General features: G+C 43.6%; 1 long non-coding RNA gene across 1 annotated transcript; it reads right to left on the reverse strand.

Annotated features, from left to right (window-relative positions):
- Positions 1 to 14,713: 14,713 nt before the first annotated feature.
- Positions 14,714 to 15,485, reverse strand: LOC137855187 (uncharacterized). The gene is made up of 2 exons (XR_011095572.1): positions 15,264 to 15,485; positions 14,714 to 15,048 (listed from the first exon to the last, which is right to left on the reverse strand). It is a non-coding gene; the product is annotated as an uncharacterized lncRNA (long non-coding RNA).
- Between the last annotated feature and the right edge of the window lie 2,881 nt (positions 15,486 to 18,366).

Consider the following 18,366-nt stretch of genomic DNA (forward strand, 5'->3'; position numbering starts at 1 on the left):
ACACCACAAAATGCCTATTGTTGCTAGCACATTCTGCCCTGCTCTGGTAAGAAGCCCTGTTTGCTCTCAGCAGATTTGGATCCTGGTTCCTGTCCCTGATGTTTTCGTATGAACTTTTTTGGATGACATGCCAGACTTTCTGAGGTTTGCCAGTTTCTGATTATAGGCTGGTTCTTGGGAATGGGAAAAAGGCCATGGTACCAATTCTCATCCTGCCCCAAATGCAGGCTGCATCCCAGGACCACTGAGGTCAGCAGAACAGTAACAGTGGATGTCAGAGGGAGTCTGAAACCACAATAACTCCACTGAAACCCTTGGAAGGTGGGTAGAGTTCATCGCTGTTACACTTCCAAGAACTAGGGAATTTTGATCCACAGAGACATATGTGTCCCTGATTCCCAGTGGTTTCTTAGCTCTGGTGCAGGTTAGGAGCTGAGCCCTGAAATAATTTGTAACTGTGCTTCCAGTGCCTCAGGGTGTTCAGACCTACCTAATATTTGTATTACTGCTGTATACCGAGGTCCTGGCTGGAACCTGGGCTCCTTGAAGCAGAAAGAGCCATACAGGCTGGGATTTATCTGGCCACTTGCTGATACTTAGAGTGTGGGTGCCTACTTTGGAGCTACAGGCTATGGAAACAGTACAGTCAATAGAGTCGATAAGAAGTGGGATATCATGAAATAATCACCTAAAAGTGATCTCCTAAGAAAGTCTCATTTTCTCCATTAACTGCAAATTAAAAAAAAAAAAGTCTATTTTTTCTTCATTAACTGACAGCTGTGTCATAGATGTCTAAATTTAGGTAGGAGGTGTGCCATCCAGAATGGGAGTCAATGTCTCCTTCAGAGAGGATATACTGTTAGTCAAGACAGCTTGGCCTGGGAAGTGAAATGCAGATGCAGTGAATTTTAGTTCACTTGGGTGCTTTTAGACACCAGCTATGCCAACTCTTAGGTTTGCCATCCACTCCCCTGCTGCTTCTCCCAGTGGTGAATCTCTTATTTACACATGGGCCTGGTCTGCTTTAAACTGAGGTCTTTAGAAATAAGGTATCCAGAGTCATTAGTCACTCCTGAAATCCTGGCTACCTGATTTTCTTCTCAGGTCCTCTTCCCCTCTCTCTTCTCACTCTTTCAAGCTCAGTTGTTTTGGTTACAAGAAGTGCAAACTTTCCTTTCTTTGCAGCCTTTGTCCCAAATACTTTCATCCTCACAGGACACTTTTTGCTATCTTCCACCATCTTTGGAACAGATCAGCATGTTTTGGAAACCTAATTCTCCAGTGGTAGTGAAGTGGTATTTTTCACCTGAGCTCAGTACTGTTTTAGACCAGCTGAGGCTACAGCTTTTCATGTTCTGTGATGTGCTTCGATCAAAGGCGGGAAAACACAAAAATGTTTGCTGAATTGTGTTTTATGGATCAGAGGAGGCTTTTCACTCCTTCGTGAGTTGTTCGGGACTTAAAAAAAACAAGCCCCCAGTCCTTGCATATTCAGTTCAGATGCTGACAGAGCAGATGGTGAGAGAGTATTTTCTCTTCAGCCTCTCCATGTGCACTCACGCAGTTCAGTGCAAGAGGCCTTGATCCCGCCTGGGCCTGTGGCCATTCCTGCAGTACACATGCTGGATGATAGCACATTTTCTTTTCTCATGTCAAACGCTGGGTGTGTTTCCATCCCTTAGATAAACTTTATGGTGTTTCTATTTCCCTTTCCCCCATGGTACTGATTATCCCAGAAATAGATAGGAGCTGGAAAGCTCTGTTCTGGATCCTGTGTTGCATCTGGCATTGTGACTGGATCCATTTTTGGGGCTGTGATAATTTCGTGTTTGCCCTTGTGCCAAGACTCTTCTGTTTTTAAGTTTTATTATTTTTTCCCTCCATGAATTGTATAGATTTTTTGTCAAGTGTTTCTTGTTTGAATCCTCTTGTTCTCTTCTTCTTTTTATCTTTCTGCTTCTCCATCTCCTTGACTTATTCTTTGTCGTTTGCTGGGTCACTCACCCTGGTCTCACAGCACTGAGCTGAGACCCCTGGAGGTGTCACACAGCAGCAGTGGGGCACGATGTTCTTCAGAGACAAAAAGGGGGCAAATGTCTTTAAGCTTAGCCCTGCCTGAAGAGAAGCTTAAGCCCTGGAAACCCACTTGTTTATCACATATGATCTTGTCACTCTGCTGTTATTCTGGAAGGCTGTGAAACTTCGGCAGAAAGCGGGTGTATATTGAGTTGGTACAGAAAGCTTTGGTGTCCTTCTGGGAAGAACAACACGTCAGTGTTGTTTCTTCTACCGGGACAAGTATGAAGTGTATCTCCCAGGCTGCGGCCCAAGCTGTAGGTGGTAGCTGACTTTGGTCTGTCTGAATCCTGAGCAGAAAGGTTTTGTGTGTGGCACCTCCCTGAAGGGATATCGGGGAGAAAAAAGCTTCTGCCTGAGGTAGGGACACTGACCATCCTGGGCAGCTAACAACGACATAAATGCGTGGCCTGCCACCCTTGGAAGTAGAGACCACTTCAGCTTTTCCTTTGAGATGTTTGTAGGGCAAACTCCTCGGGGAGGCGGTCCAGGAATTTCTAGAGTGTCTCACCATTTATGAGCAGATAATTACTTTTGTGTGAATGGTTTAAGATGTTTGAGTTTTTCCAGATGCTCCTTAGGTATCTGGAGAGCTACGTCTCTCCTTCTCCTGCCTGTTCCCATGGGGAGGTAACTTCAGTGTCCCAGGAGTCTGCTACTTTGGAAACTCCATAAATATGAACCTGGGACATCTCCTGCCAGGGGAGGCAGGATCATCTCCATCATTTGTAAAGCTCTTTCAGATCCTTGAGATGCAGTTATTGTTTTGACCTTATTGTGAAATCTCAGGGGTCATGACTCAAGAAATAGTTGTCCATATGGAAATAAGGACAGGACTATTGAGCATTGTAGTCATAACACTTTAAAGACTAGATAAACAAGTGCTATGGGAAGGACATAAACTTTTGTTTCAGGGCAAAACTATTGTGGGTCAGGAAGTAATTCTCCTTTCAGACCATTTATTCTGTAACTGATGGCTGCAACAGAGACTGGACACTCTCAGAATCAATATCCCATGGCAGAGGCACCTCTGTTTATTTGTTACTTCCAAGTTTTGCAATGAATTCATCGGGATAAACAATCTTTTGTTTTACTCTTGCAAATTCGACCACCTCCCCACTTCTTGTATTCCCATACTTTATTTCCTCCTTGGCACTAATTGCTTGCTTTCAGTCAGCATGTTTCTGCTTTCCAAGCCTGTAAGCCATGATCTGGGGGGCACAGTCACATTTACATCCCTTCGCAGATGGCCCGTTTCTAGTACTGTCAGTCCTTGGGGTTTATTTTTTGCTCTCTTTATGCTCAGGGACAGACACTGCTCAGTTGGTCTTTGTGATTCTAATCTTTTTTTTTTTTTTTTTTTTTTTTTTTTTTTTCTAATACAGTTTGAGGAGCAATGAACTTGAAAAACAAGATCCCTTTCTCTGGGGCGAGAAGGCACCTGAATTTTGGCCTGTCTGTACCACCCACTAAGGATGTGCGTGACAGTTTAGAGAGGGCTGAGAGCAGTGTATTTGTCGTCATTGTAATGCCCTTTGTTGTTTCCATATAGTTCCCATTTCTACAGACACCATCTGTTTGTTGGGATTTTTTTTTTTTCTGCCTCGTCACTGCAGGCTTCAGGAAATGCCATCTTGCCAGGTGGCATCTCTATTTGCTACTGCTACAGCAGCTCTAGAAGCAGGTGCAGTTTGTGGCATAATGTCGCTTTGTGCCAACCCATTACGAGCCATGGCCCTTTCAGGGACTTGGATGGGGTTATTGCTTTAGCTCAGCTCCATTCGAGACGTGGGCATTGCATCTGAAGTGCCACTGGCAGCTGACTTCTCACTTTGATTTATGCTAACCTTAGAGCTGCTGGTAATTGCATGCATGTTCTTGTATTCAGAAAGTTTACGCAGTAGCCAAGGAGCAGGGATGTCTTCATGCAGCTCTGGGAGGATGAATGGCTCATTTTGATGAGCATCTCAGACACTTTGGGGCATGTGAAAAAGCCTGACTGTGTGCTTCTTCTTGTGATAACAGAAAGGCTGGTGGAAGAAGAATTGATAATGCTGCAGCTCTGTTCTCCAAGACTTTCTGAATTGATTTGTGGATATTTCATCAGCCAAAATAATACATGCAGAGAAATGGTTTTGTATAGTGTGATTCTGTGGCTCATTAAGTGAGTTGGATGACCAGCTGGGGCTTGTCTTCTTGGTATCCCTTACAAGTAGCACAAGGGGGAAGTGGTCAATGCACAGTTTTTTCTTGGCAACTTCATCTACCTGCTTCAACTGAACCCATGGGGCCACATCAGAGTGCACAAGAAATGGTCAGAAATTCTTCTCATACTGGTGCTTCCTCTGTGAGTGCCCAGAAGATGTTTTGTAGCTGTTTTACATGGAAATATGTGTTCTGGAATAGGCAGTGAAATTCTAAGCTACCAGGCATTTCATATTTTAGATAACACCTCTCCAAACAATTCCTTAGACTCGTTGACTTGTTCATTTTTATGCACTGCAAGGAAAAGTTTGCATAGAGCCAGGAGATTAAAGAAGATGGGAAATGAGAAGCTGGTGTCAGCGCAGGGTGATGCTGTATTACAAGTCCTTGTGTAGCAATATGCTTTTTTCTGCAGCTGCCTAAAGAAAATTTGTAAGGAAATACAAAGAACAGAGGTGATGTTCAGAGATGAAGTGGGAACAGTGCAAATGAGATTCCTTTTGAATCAAGTACAGATGTTCAGGTGAAGAGAATGGGAAGAGCTTTTCACTGGGTGAAAATAAAACACCAAGGAATCATAGGTAAGAAAATCCGTGCTTTCTCTCGTGTGGAGGTGCTCGTGTTTGCACCTCCTCATCAATTGCAAGGACAGTCAGGACATCTTATATCAGCTTTGCTCCTACTGCCGTGCTGCAAACATCACAAATGCCAAAGCTGGTGCCCTCCTTCATCCCCACCTTGAAGGAAAGCTGGGGTCTTCTCTGACATTCCCTCAGCCCGTCAGCAGGAGCTCTCAGCTCTCAGTCTCATTTGTCACACTCAGTGTAGCTTTTCCATGCGCAAATGAATACCAGATTGCTGGAGGAAGTTGTGCTCTTTTGCCCTGCTCCCAGTCACAAGGTGAGTGTGTAGCAAACTCCCAGAGGCTGCTTTTGTGTTCCACATATCAGATTGATCTCCTGCAATGAGCACCTGGGCAGGACTCCCTAAAGCCATTAAACTTGGAAGGCAATGCACTAATTTTCCCCAGAAACCATCTCTTCTGTCACTGTCAAGAACATCCTTCCAGTCCCTTGCGGGTGCCAGCAAAGCTGTAAACATGGAATCTGTTACAGTCCTTCAACATCTTTGTTTACAGCTGCTCTAAATACATTCATGTGAGTAATCCCTGCACCTCAACACGTTCCCCACATTGCCACCATGCACAACTATCGGCTTCAATGCAATTCATCATGCTAATAGAGATAATTCGATGGATCCTTCTCGTATTTGCACAGAACAGGTGTACCCTAGCGATGAGGATGAGTTTAGAAGCACTGTGGAAAACACTGCCTTTGGAGAAAATTGAGGTGGTTGTTCATTGTTCTGTTTCTTCAAAATAAATGTCAAATGAAAAACATCACCCAAGTCTTGTTCCTCTTTCTGAGCTGATCTAAAGCTCCTTAAGAGGTGCTGAAATCACTGCCTTCAGTCCAAGAAGCTTTTATTTAGGCCTTTTATTCATGTTCATTTCTCCTCAGCAGTTAGGTAAATGTAAATATCTGGACATGCTGTTAAATGTGCTGTGAGCAGAGTTGGCAATACCACTAAGAAAGGTCTAATACTGATTTCAACCTAAGTGAAAAAGAGGATTATGTGATCATTCCATCCGACCATCTATTTTTTATTTTATTTTTATTTAAATCTCATGGCTAATTTCAAACCAGTATCGAAAGGAGGAGGAAGATCTCCGATACAATGAAGTTTCTGCAAATACTTTGAAACTTGGCAGCTGGGTAGAGGATAGAGATGTGGGATAATGATAAGTGTCCTGAAAATAGAGAGAAGTGGTTGAATTTCTTTCAGTCTGCTTGTTAGTATGTTATGCTGGCTGGCTGGACCATAAGCACATGGCTTGGGACAAAACATGGGGTATTTTAGTGCTTCTCTGGTAGGGCAGAGCAGAAGGCCTAGAGAGAACTAGGGTGATTGCAGGGGGTTGGTGTTGGCAGCCGAAGGGCTTGTGTTGAGGTGAAACCATATTTCTTCAGTCTCACTGCTCACACAACTGCTTGCTTAACGTGGGCAAAAGAATGTATTTTTCCCTTGCATTGTGCATAAAATTTCCTGAAACATTTTGTCTCAAATTGACTTGAAATATTTAGCCTGCAGCAGATATCCGGAGCATAACATTTCAGCCCACACAGTTGAAGTCTGGCAAAATAGGAATTGATTGAAAGTAGGGTCTGTTCCAGGACCATTCAGGAGGAGACTGAAGGGGACAAGCTCTGCTACTCGTTTTACCCCACTTCTGCAAAATATCACTGGAAGTGCTGGCTACTACAGCCATCCTCTAGATATAACTGAGTTAAGTAATAGAAGCTATTTCCCAAAAGAAAAGCTGCACTGAGGCTCTCCAGAAACCCAATGCTATTGCCCGAGGTGTTTCGCTGGCAGCAGAAGGCAGACCTGGGTTCAGGATATCATTTTGGCTGAACTGTGTGTGCAAAAGCAAATGTGCCAGAAGCACCGGAGAAGGGGAGAGGAGGTGGCAGCAGAAAGCCCAGAGTGGCCACAAGACAGCTCCGAGCATAACCCCAGCTGACCGCTAAGAGGGTGTTTTGAGTATAGAGTTGACCAGAAAAAGAGACCAAGAAGACAGGGAGAAGCTCTTCCTTAGGTTTTGGTTCCCACTATGCCCAGTGGAAAATGGGAACATGAACTTTCTCTGCAGATAAACAGGACTGCACCAAAAATACTCAATTCAATTAACAGCTTTTGTAATGGAAACATTCCCATGGTCCTAAGGATCAGCTCTGTACTGTGGCTAAATGATCGTGCATTACATTTACATACACAATGAAAGATATGCATATATGTTTAAAATAAAAGAACACTCAATAAAAGGACTGAGTATCACTTTATAGGTTTTTGAAAGAATTGTACTTAAATTTGAGTTTATTCCCATTTGTCATGTTGGGTGAGATATGTATGATCAAAAGTAGATGCACGGAGCACAGCCATTTCCATCTGAGCTGGACTCTGTAGCTGCCTTTTCTATTTTTTCATATCTAGGGTATAATTCTGCATGTCTTAAAATAGGCCTCTAAAGTAGGTCAGACAAGGCTCTCCTTAAAACCACCTATTGAAGAGCACGAGGGTGGCCAGCTCTACCTTGTCGGCATCTGAAATGAGGTGAAATAAATCCCCCCCACTGCTGATCCCCAGGTACGTGGCGCCTAATGCCTGCCCTGGGGTGGGTGGTCTGATCTGTCAGGTCCTGGGCTGGATGACAGGACTGTTTGGAAGTGGTTTCCACGAGCTGTCTGTGCAGTTTCCTTTGCAGACAAATTTTAGCTTTTTATCCTTTAGATGGTGGTGGGACACTCCGGCCCTGACCGTATGTTGTCTTTCTGCAGGAGATGTGTGTGTGAGGTGCCTCACTTCTGCTCCATTTTAGCAATCCAGCCGCTGACCCTGGGCACTGTTTTTGCTCTCTGTGGGATTTTTGGTGCCACTGGGTTTGAAGTGTTGTCCATTAACCCAGCTTTAGCAAGCTTACAAAGGAAGGAGAGTGGTGTGGTGAAAGCACCCCACTGGGTGGCAGGAGATCTGAGCTCGGCTCTTCACTCTGCCACAAAAAAAATATCACTGTTGATCTTGGGTGCGTTTCTTACACTTTCTGCTCCACCACAGTTTCCCCATCTGTAAAATGTGAATGATTTTTACCTACCTGGCTGAAAACTGAGAACCTCATAACTGGAACTCGAGGAACCTAGAGGGAAGTTCTGGTCTGGATTTGCTCATGACAAAGCATCTACTAACATATTTTCAGCCGGTGCCTGGCAGAGCATAAATGTTCAAATTTCTGTTTAAATAAGCTCTTTCATCAGATGAAAGAACATACCAGGAACCGGTCAGCAGTCTGCTCTGCAGAGTGGCCCCTGAAAGGGGAGCTCAGACCAAGGAGTTAATAGTTTCCAGGTAATGAGGAGAGCGCAGAGCTGCACCAAAATGCAGTCGGTACCTGAGGACTGACCCAGGGAGCTCCTTTTATTCTGAGCAATCCCATTTATCAACTGCTGGTCACCTCTGCAGTGGGAGGGCAAGGAGAAGGAGGGCAGTCCTTTGGTGGACATTGAACCATAACCTGTGCCGTAAAGGATTTGGCTTGAACTGGCATGAATTAAAGGCTTTGGTCAGGTTGGCCTTGGAATTGTTTAGGATGAAACCGATTCCTTTTAGCCTTTGAGAGGGCCCAATTTAAGCTGTTTAGCGGAGCAGCATGGAAAATACTGCACTTCAGTTATTATGTGGTCAAACTGAAGAGCAGACGCCATTTACCGATACTGCTGGATCCATAACCTCACATCCTTTCGGAAACACCATACTCATTACACTTTCTATCATTGTCGTTATGGCCACCAGCGAAGAAAATCCAGCCTGTTTTATCCATTATGTTTCTTGGATTCCGTGTTGCTTAGAAGGCTTACATGTCCCCCAGCCCATTCGCTGCAGGGCAGCACATGTTCATCGCAGGGCTTGCACTCCACTGGGAAATGTGTGTCTTTTGAGACACAAGGGCAGGAAACGCTTCTGTGAGATGTCAATGGCCTTAGAGTTTATTAGGATAAATGTGGTCGCAAAGGCTCTTATGAAAAGAAAACACTTCTAAGAGACTGATTACTTGTTCTTCTAACCCTAAAGCTTTTTTTTTTTTTTTCTTTTTTTTTTTTTTCTTTTTTTTTTCTTTTTTTTTTTTTTTTTTTTTTTTTTTTTTTCCTGTCTGGCTGCAATGGCATCTTGCTTTACTTGTGCAGTTTGCTGCCTTGGACAGTCTCTTTGCCCGTCCTACCTGGGAGATGGTTTCTGCTAGCAGCATTGAAGGAGCCTGGTCTGTGCCTCCATGACCATCCAAAACCAGAGTCTGATTATTTTGCTCAGACCCATTTTCCATCAGTGTGGCTCCTCTGAATGGATGTTGATCCCACTGTCATCACAACTGAATTGGGCTGATCTCATGCGTGCTGATACCTTAGTCATGATTAACATTTTGAGTGGAGGTTAACAGTGATTCTCACCTGCCATGAAGTGACAGAGTGTGAACTTGAGAGCTTTGTACCAGCTGACTGTCTCACCTAAATTTTGGACAATAAGTCCAATAAGTAAAGAGACAAAGGAAAGTGTTACTTTTGACTGCTTTCTGGAATAAAAAGAGTGTTTTTCTCTTTATAGCTTCCCTGAGGAGCTGTGAATGTACATAGAGGAGCAATGAGAAAAAATTAGGAGAGGAAAATTCAGGACAACTGCTAGTAAACTGAGGTGTTAATCTTCTGACCTGCTTTCAACCCTTCACTGCTCCACCTGTGATGACCATTTCTCAGCAACATGCAATGGGAAAAGAGATGGAAATGGTGAAGGAATGGAAATGGCATCTTGGTTCAATGGGCACTGTCTTCACTTGGGTTTCAAATGAAGAAGAAAACAGAAATAAAACACCGGTCCCCTTCCAGAATAAAATAACACTGTGAGGGGACTCAGGGGCTGGACTGCCAGTGCTGATTGCTGTCCCAGAGGCATAAAACCCCCCACTTTGAGCAGCTGCCCTGCTCAACATGATGGGAACTTCTGGTGCCACACCAAAATGAGCGTGAAAGTTCCTCAGTAAAGAATTTTATACAACGATTGGATGAAAAAGAGCAGAGGCACAATCCTGCCCCAGCAGGCAATAAGCCTGGATGATCTCGGAGGCATTTTCCATTCCTGTTGTCCCTGTTTTGCACCACAGTGATTAAGCCTCAAAGCGGTCGGTGTTTATCTAAACCCTTTTAGTCTGGAAAACAGGCAGGAATCCGCTGGAAGGAGAGACTTCTTGTGAGTTTTCCTGCCCTCCCTTGTGCTGGCGGTTGGAAACACTGTGGGGCCGGCATTGTTTATGATCTTTCTTTGCTCCCACTTCTGGCCCAACCCTTTGGAAGTGCAGAACCACACAAACAAACAAAAAATAATTATATATAAAAAAGAAAAGCCCTAGGAACAAGACACTTCAAAGTCAGTCTGAATGTCGGCAAAAAGGTCTGCTGGAAATGCTTTGTCCTTTGCGTGTGGAGCAAGATGCTGTCCCTGCCACGGATGCTGCGTGCACAACTATTTCCCCTCAAGCAGACCATGCCTGTGGCTAAGTGGCACAAGGGGAAATTGTCCTCTCATTGTACCCCTGCTCACGGAGGTGGGCTTTCCTCCAAACCCCTGCACACCATCCTGAAGGTCACGATGATGAGCAGAGCAACGACGCAGCGACAGCTCTGTTCTCCCACTGTGCTCTTCGTGAAGGGACTCCCTGCTGCAGCTGCTCTGCGATCTTCCAACGAGCTCTTCTTTCACTGTGCTTGTTTATGTCTTTCTTTTCCTTAGGTCAGTAAAAGCTGTCTTGTTGAAGCTATGTTTCTTATTAGGAAGGTTTCTGTGGTCCAGGATGGCCTGTCATATCTTTTTCTTCCTGTGTGTGAAATAAATTTGGAAAGTTTGGTTTTCATTCGGCTGTAGAACAAAAACAAATTCCAAAAAACTCACAAAAGATGGGCTTGTTTACTGATATAATCACAGCATGGCCCCTGCGGCGGGGCCCAAACCAGTGCCTATTCCATTAGTGTCAGCGTGGCTATTGTGAAGGACAAGTTCAAGACCAACCATGACAAGACACGCGAATATAGAAGTTCCTAAACAGTCACTTAATTTGGACATCCCCTTCTTTAATCTCCTGAAAATAAATATAAACTTTCCTATTTAGACTGCAGCAGAATCTGAAAAAAAAAAAAGAAAAATAAAGACTGTTCTTCATTAATATGAATGAAGTTATAAATTAGCAGCCTCTCCTGTGATAAAAATCACTTTATAATCAGCATGGAGTCTAGGCAAGCACTCCATCACTCACGTCTTTATTTAATACAGGTTTGGGAGACAACAGCTTTATCTCTGGCTCTGCCAAAGCTGGTCTCCACTAAAGACCAGTACTGCTACTATTTGCAGAGCTTTGAACAAGCTGGGTGTGCCTGTACCAGTATTGCCTCCATCCTGCCAAAGGGAACCTGTCTGTCCCAATCACAAATCAAACCTTTTTTCCAAGAACTGCAGTTTGGTGTCATGGGAAATTGTCTGCCAGTTGCCAGAAATGATGGCTTATGTGAGCAGCAGTTGCTTCTCCACAGCCAAGGACGTGCTGTACCTAAAAAGCTGACTTACGCATCAGCTCCGTTCCTTTATAGGAAGGCTTGCTTTATAGAAATGTAAATTTAGGTGATGCTTAAACCAACCGAGCCTCCGTCTTGGTTGGGACCTTTGATCTGAGTGGAATATCATGACAATAGCAACGATCTCAGAGGAGCGAGGCTGCTAACAAGCAATGGCCACATTGGTTGGATAGATGCCAGGGTATGGCTGACAGGGATGACGTGCCACAGGAAAAGAGCAGGGACAGTCAGAAAATGCTTTTTTTTTTTTTTCCTGTTGTTTGGAAAAATCTATGGAGGGAGAAAGTGGGTCTTATTGATAAAGCATTGGCCTAAGACAAAGAGCTGTGTTAAATACCGTTGCTGGCACAGGCTTTGGGTGTGCATCCAAGAATAAGTCATGGGACCTTCGCCCCTGGTTCTCAGCCCATAAAATGGAGATGTGGAGGAGGAGAATAACAGCCCCTTTCCTTTATCCTTGCTTTGTATGTGGCAGACCAAAAATCTTGGGGGAAGGGGCAGCATCACAAACAATAGAGGCTTGTTCCCTTTTCAGGCCTCTGAGCATTGCTGTGCAACAGACGCAGGTTGTGCTATCTGAAGGCCTCTTTCAAGGTTATGTGGTTGGGACCAGCACTTATATCTAGGCTTTAGAATTAGAAAATGAAAGGACTCAACTGTTTCAAAGGTCAAAGTGTCCACCTGTCCTGGGCAGGCTCCTAGACTGATTTTCTAGTGTGTACTGTAACATTTTACTTTGCTTGGAGTATGAGATGTGAGTTCAATGGCAATTTGCAGCCCAATGTGGTAACTTAATTGGCAAATCTTTGAAGGAGAAAGTTTGGGCTCAGCAAAATCTAACCTTCCTTCTGGGACCGCATTCCACTATAAGGCTGTCAGTTTGTCCAGGACTTAGCTTTCACCAGAAATGCCCTCACTACTGCGAATATAAACTGTTCCTTGTGACATAACGAAAATGGAGAGGATGGTTCCTGATTCTTGACTCTGTATTTCGTTTTGATTTTGTGTATTTTTATTGTTGCTGTTGGAGTGGGAGCATTAAGGTAGAGAAAAAAAATGGGCCCACTCATTTGTTTCTGTGCTTTTTCAGCAGGGAAAAATATTTATTTTCTTTAGTCCCCAAACTGAAGCATTTCACATATTGAAAAATGGTTCTTGTCTTTTGAAATGGAAGGTTTCTCAAAAGAGGGTTTTGTTATTGCTATTTCCTTTAAGTATATGACATTTTTGACATAAGTTCATTCTTGGGTAGAAAATTTTGAGGGCAAATATTTTTAGCTTGTTGAGATATATCTGTTTTTCAGCATTTGTGGGCTGGTAGATTGCATGGACTATGAAACCATAAGGAGTATGAGCTATTCTAAAGCTCTTCTGTGGGATGTCTGTACTACTGTTTTGAAAAAACAAAATCCTGAAAATATGAAGTATTTCACTGATAGCTATTTTAGAAATATTGATAATAGTCAGGGAATGTGTTACTGCTTACACTTTATCTTCAGTCTGTTCATAGCCTGAAGCCTTTTGAAAACTTTTACGAGGATAATAAAGAAGAGGATTGTGCGGATGAGAAAAAAGGATAAACACATATAAGAAAAATTTGAGAAAACTCCAGATATACTTATTTTCACTTACCCATGATCAATCTACAAAGACTAAAAAAGCTACTGAATTTGGCTGATAAAGCTTAATGTCATTTTGTTTCCATTTTAAATTATTATGGAGTTGTGCTAAGCAGAATTCCTGAGGCTAAGGAAAACTCAGGTACTCCAAACAAATACCGTTTGAAGTGAATGTTTTTTGGCAAGGTGTTTCATGGTATGTATTGCATAATTCCATCCAAGATATTTTGATACCTTGTTTTAGGAAAAGAAATTGCTGAGGATTCAAAGTAAAATAAGACTGTGGGGGGAAAGAAAATAATCTGTTTTCTTGGAACATCCCTCAGAATGTTGCAAATCTTGCAGAAGTTTATGGGTAGCCAGAAGCATCAACTGAAGCCCTCACCATTAACCAGTCTGTTACCAAAAATGAACATTAGAGAATATTTCCATTTTACATTGGTTTATATGATAATTTTATGATTAGAGAGGTCATGTTCAGACTAGCTCCTTAGGAATGTCACTCTCCAAACTCTCCCAAAAATCCTCAGCATTAGGCGGCACTTTGTGTTTTGAAAGATCCACTCATCAATCACCACTTCACAATATTAACTAATCCTGGCAACACCCTTGTCAGATGTGGAAATTTAAGGCAAAAAGAAGTTAAATTCCAAATTGTGAAAGGATCCCTAATTTTGACATCAGGATAACGACATAGGCATTTCTAAACAATAGGCCAATCTTGAATTCTAGAAATATTTGGACACATACCTCCCACTGAAACCAAGAGGTAACAAGGAGATGTTTTTATTTCTCCTATAGTCAAAATTTCAAGTCTTTTCTCTCTTCTATACCACAGAGATTATTTATATTTTTGTGGGAGATATTATAGAGCTATAGGAAATACTGAAACCCATTAAACATTTGGAATGAGTGCACCGAAAGTTGTCACGCATTATCTGGGATTAAAGTTGAGTACTTCTATCCAGAACCTCCACTACTGAAAGTTAATTGTTGAAACTTGACTTTACTGGCTGGCAAAATGCCCGTGTACCTCAGCAAAAGGTCAGGCGTACCGCTTGCTTGCTAGGCAGAGGCAGGAGCATATGAGAATCTCAAGGCAGCTTTCATCCCTCATTTTGGATTTCAGTCTCTTTCTGGTGTTTAGAGGTTGTCAAAAAGCTGAGAAAAATCACATTATTTCTTCCAGTTCCCTGATTCAGAGGTGTTTGTGGAAAGGGCTGTAGAAGCCCTGTATGATCAAAGGGTCTGTCTGGCCAGGGGATCCTCCTCTCCTCCTCTAGGCTTGAGTCATGGGACAGAAAGAGGAGTTTGGCTATGGACACAAGAGCTGCGTGGTCACATTCGTCTCCTTACAGCATGTGCTAAAACTTATCCTATAAAACCTCAAGTTAATTCAGATGAATTGTCCTCAAAGGTGCCTGTTTTGCTCCACTGGCAGGGACACTCTAAAAGTGGACACCTCAAGTCCAACGGGATGAAACCCAGCCCAGCCTTTTTTGTGTCTACGTGAGTTACTGAACCCTTAACCAGCTTTGATGGTCTAGCTTTAGGGTGACTTTGAATCACTGGCAAAAGCAGAAGTCATTGACACTCCAAGGTTTATTTGTCAGCTGTAGGCAACTTCTTCTGCGCCTTGTCCGTAAATAGGATGTGACGGCTCGTAAGGTTCCTATTTGGGTCCTGTGAGACTCCCAGATGTTTGGGACTGCCACCAGCATCATTCCACCCCATGCCCGCAGGGATGGGATCCAACCCAACAGGGCTGCGGCTGCAGCAGAGGCGCCTCCTGCCCGGGCACCAGGTCTGCACAAAGCCTCCCGTATCCGCGTCCCGCCAGAACGGGGAGAGGGCCTTGAAAAATGATGCTGCCGGCATGAAGGCAGCAGGGGGAGGCTTCCGAAGACCTTTCTGGAAAGCTGAAAACAGGAAACGTTTAATCAATCTCTGAGAGAGAAAAAAAAAAAAAAAAAAGAAGAAAAAAAAGAGAGTCTCTTTCTGAGCAGCCAGGATGTTTGTGAAATCCCTTCTCCGTTTATTATGATGCTGAGTTTCAGCTGGCTGTTTTATTAAAGACAGCTGGGACACATTACTTGCGCATTAACACTGAGCCAGCTTTCATTTTAAAACTTACCCATTGCTGGGAGCTTTCCTTAATGCGTTCCTGCTGCTGCCAGCTCCATAATCCACACCAGCAGCCGCGGGGGAAGATCACCTCGCTTTACCATACTTCTTATTTCCGGAGAAAGGCCTCGTAAAAGTCAGCCTGGCTAAGCAGGAGCAGGACGGCCCCTCTCCTTGCTGCAGCTCCAAGGTGGAGCAAGGCTTGCTGGAGCGAGGGGTCGGAGGCGCATCCGCCAAGAGGACATCTGCTCGCGAAGCAAAACTCTTAACGCTCATATGCAACTCTCTCTTAATTGCTTTCCAGGGACATATTAGAGCTTTTTGCAATGTAAACTGTGTTTCAGTACATCACAAATCACTGTGCGTAGATCGTTGTGGAGGTTGGCAAGCCCCGTTGTGAAAGCTAGTGGGGATGAGTGTGCCTTGGTGGCTGCGAAGGGACTGTCAATGGGGTGCATCAGGAGGGTTTGGGTGGGGAGCACCAGCACCTATCTGGGGCTGGGGGTTAGGTGGCCAAGGTCCTTGTCCTCCAGCACGTGTCCCCCAAGAACTTGTTTTCCTCAGGGATTTGGGAGGCGTCTACAATCCCTAATCCATAATCTCCTGTCCATAAGTAAACACCAAAGTGTGGATGGAGGGAGGTGAAAGTGTCTCGTGTGCTCCCAGCCCTGTGGCCTGGGATGTCAGAGGACATTTGGTCCCTGCTTTCTGTCCTCATCCCAGCCCTGAGCATGGCTATGGATGCCCTCTGGGAACATAGGTGTAAAATGCTGTTGTGAATTCAGGTCTGGATTTTGGGAAGGGGTCAAAGAGGTAATGTTCCTGTGCCCACACTGCTTCGTAACCCCGTCTCTTAACAGAATAAGGCTTGTGCTATTGCGCAGTGTGTTGTGTATGTGCATGTATGTGTTTATGTAGCAGGTGTGCTTCCTAACTAATTTTGAACTCATGTGCCGATTTCAGCTAAATGTAACAGAGGGGTAGAGATTTCAAATGTACTGAATTCTTGCAAGTGTAAATAAGCCTTTAGATGGAGAAGAGAGGCTCTGTTAACACCCTCACTGATAGGCTGCACTGGGACTGTGCTTTATTAGACACGTGAGAATCCACTCAGACATGCTCCATTAAGTGTTTTAATTGTAGAGGACATTTCCATTCCTGTTTATGCCTTATTAAATACCAGAGTGATCACCCTTCTCCCAAGTCCAGGAAGAGGCATTCATAACATTTTGCTTTCACATGACACTAGACAGCTGCCCAGGGAACAAACTGCCCTGAGGGTGAATTTCTCCCTGATTTATCTTAGCTGATGCTTAGTTAATATCATCTTATTTCTCAGCAGCACTGTGGATCCTTTCTTGCTCTGTAAAAATACCAGAATCTTTTTTTTCCCCTGAATTCTGTTAATGTCTTAACACAGTGGAATCACACAATGATGAGATTCTCAGGTAAATAACACCCATACATAAAAATAAGTTTTTTTTTTTTTTTTTTTTTTTTTTTTTCTTTTCCTCCTTTAGCTGTTTCTTTTCCTTTGGCTTATTCTCCTGTATTTGCAATGTGAGAAAGGGTAAGTGTGCCTTACTTACTTGCCACCTCTGCATTATTTATTATTTTGTCTCTGCACAAAAAGGGAACCATTATCAATTCTGACAGCATTGTCTATGCTGCAGAGCTGCCATCCTGCTGGTGAGGAGGTGGCTATGGTGCCCAGCCTGTTACAATGCTCTGAAATCCCCCCTAAAAACTCACCTGTGCTGTGATTCTTTCAAAGAATTTGATAACTGCTGAGCACTAGCATGCTGATACTGCTTTCTAGTGTGCTACTCCATAATGCCTCATTGTTTCTTTGTATTTCTACCTCAGTCTGCATCTCCCTGTTGCCTCTTTAGACTTAAAGCACACTTGGAATAGAAACTGTCTGCAGTAAGTGTTGACGTATTTTATTTTATTTTTCTACACCATCTAGCACAATATCCCCGTCCAAGTTTAGGGTTCATCCATAGTAACACCACGGATGGCTCATCCATTTGGAAGAACTCTTGTCCCTTGGCCACAGTTGCCATCAGCAAATCTGGTGCAAATCACTATCTGAAGGTCCTATGTAGGTTTTGATGTGGCCAGCATGGTTAGCGTGGCTCACAGTGAATGGCTATTTAAACTGTTACAGACAAAGCAGGTGCCCATGTGATCTGTTTTGCTAGAGCTGCTCTTGATGTGATCTTCATCAAAAGAGTGATGGAAAACAGCTGTAGAGTAGCATCTTAAACAGGCCCCACTCCCCCCATCAGCAAACAAGCATCACCACCTTAAATCATCTTTAAACCAGTTTAATTGCTTCTGAACTGGGTCTTGTGCTGGTGAATCAATAAAATTATAAAATTACAACCTACATATTTTCACTCTATTTTTTTTTTTTTTTAAATAGAAAGTTGCTTTGTTTTTTATAGTAATTTCTGTAGGTTTGAAGCCATCTTGTTCTTGTGTATCCATCCTTATTGTCATCCTCAGTGAGCACTTCTCAGTAAGCAAGAGCTTCGTAGAGATCTCCAGGTGGGTGGCATGAAAGAAGAGACATGACCTCAAGGGAAGACTTTAACTTGAAGTGCTGCACAAAACCTATTATAAAAAGGGAACAATCCACAATTAAGAGCAAGTGTCCAGTCTGCCATGTGGCCATTGAAATGGTTGGCATGATTCTGGAAACTCATTCTACACTAAAGGTGTCCCAAGTCCTTGATGGCACCTGATAGACTCCTCAAACTCATCTCCCATGACAGAATTGGTGTGAAGCCAGTGCCATGGCCTGTTGTTAGAGTGGCTACCCAAATTGTGCCTCAGCCCAATGGAGTCGAGGTGAAATCATAGCAAGGAAAGGAGACTGTTCCCCAGAATCCAATTCAGCAGTGCTGCGGTTGCATAAAACTATTTAAGTTTGATGTAGCAGCACTCTCCAGAGGGGCTAGATGCCTGGGGAAACCAGAGGTACACATCAGAGCCCTGCACAAATTATGTTTGGAAGAGAAACCTCTAAATTCTTGGAAAGTATTTATCAGGTTCATGAAATATTAGGCCTAATACTGTAGGGTCATAAGCCAGAGTGGGGCTGATAC

The sequence above is a fragment of the Anas acuta genome, chromosome 4, assembly GCF_963932015.1.
Source record: "Anas acuta chromosome 4, bAnaAcu1.1, whole genome shotgun sequence".
NCBI classification, from domain to species: domain Eukaryota; kingdom Metazoa; phylum Chordata; class Aves; order Anseriformes; family Anatidae; genus Anas; species Anas acuta.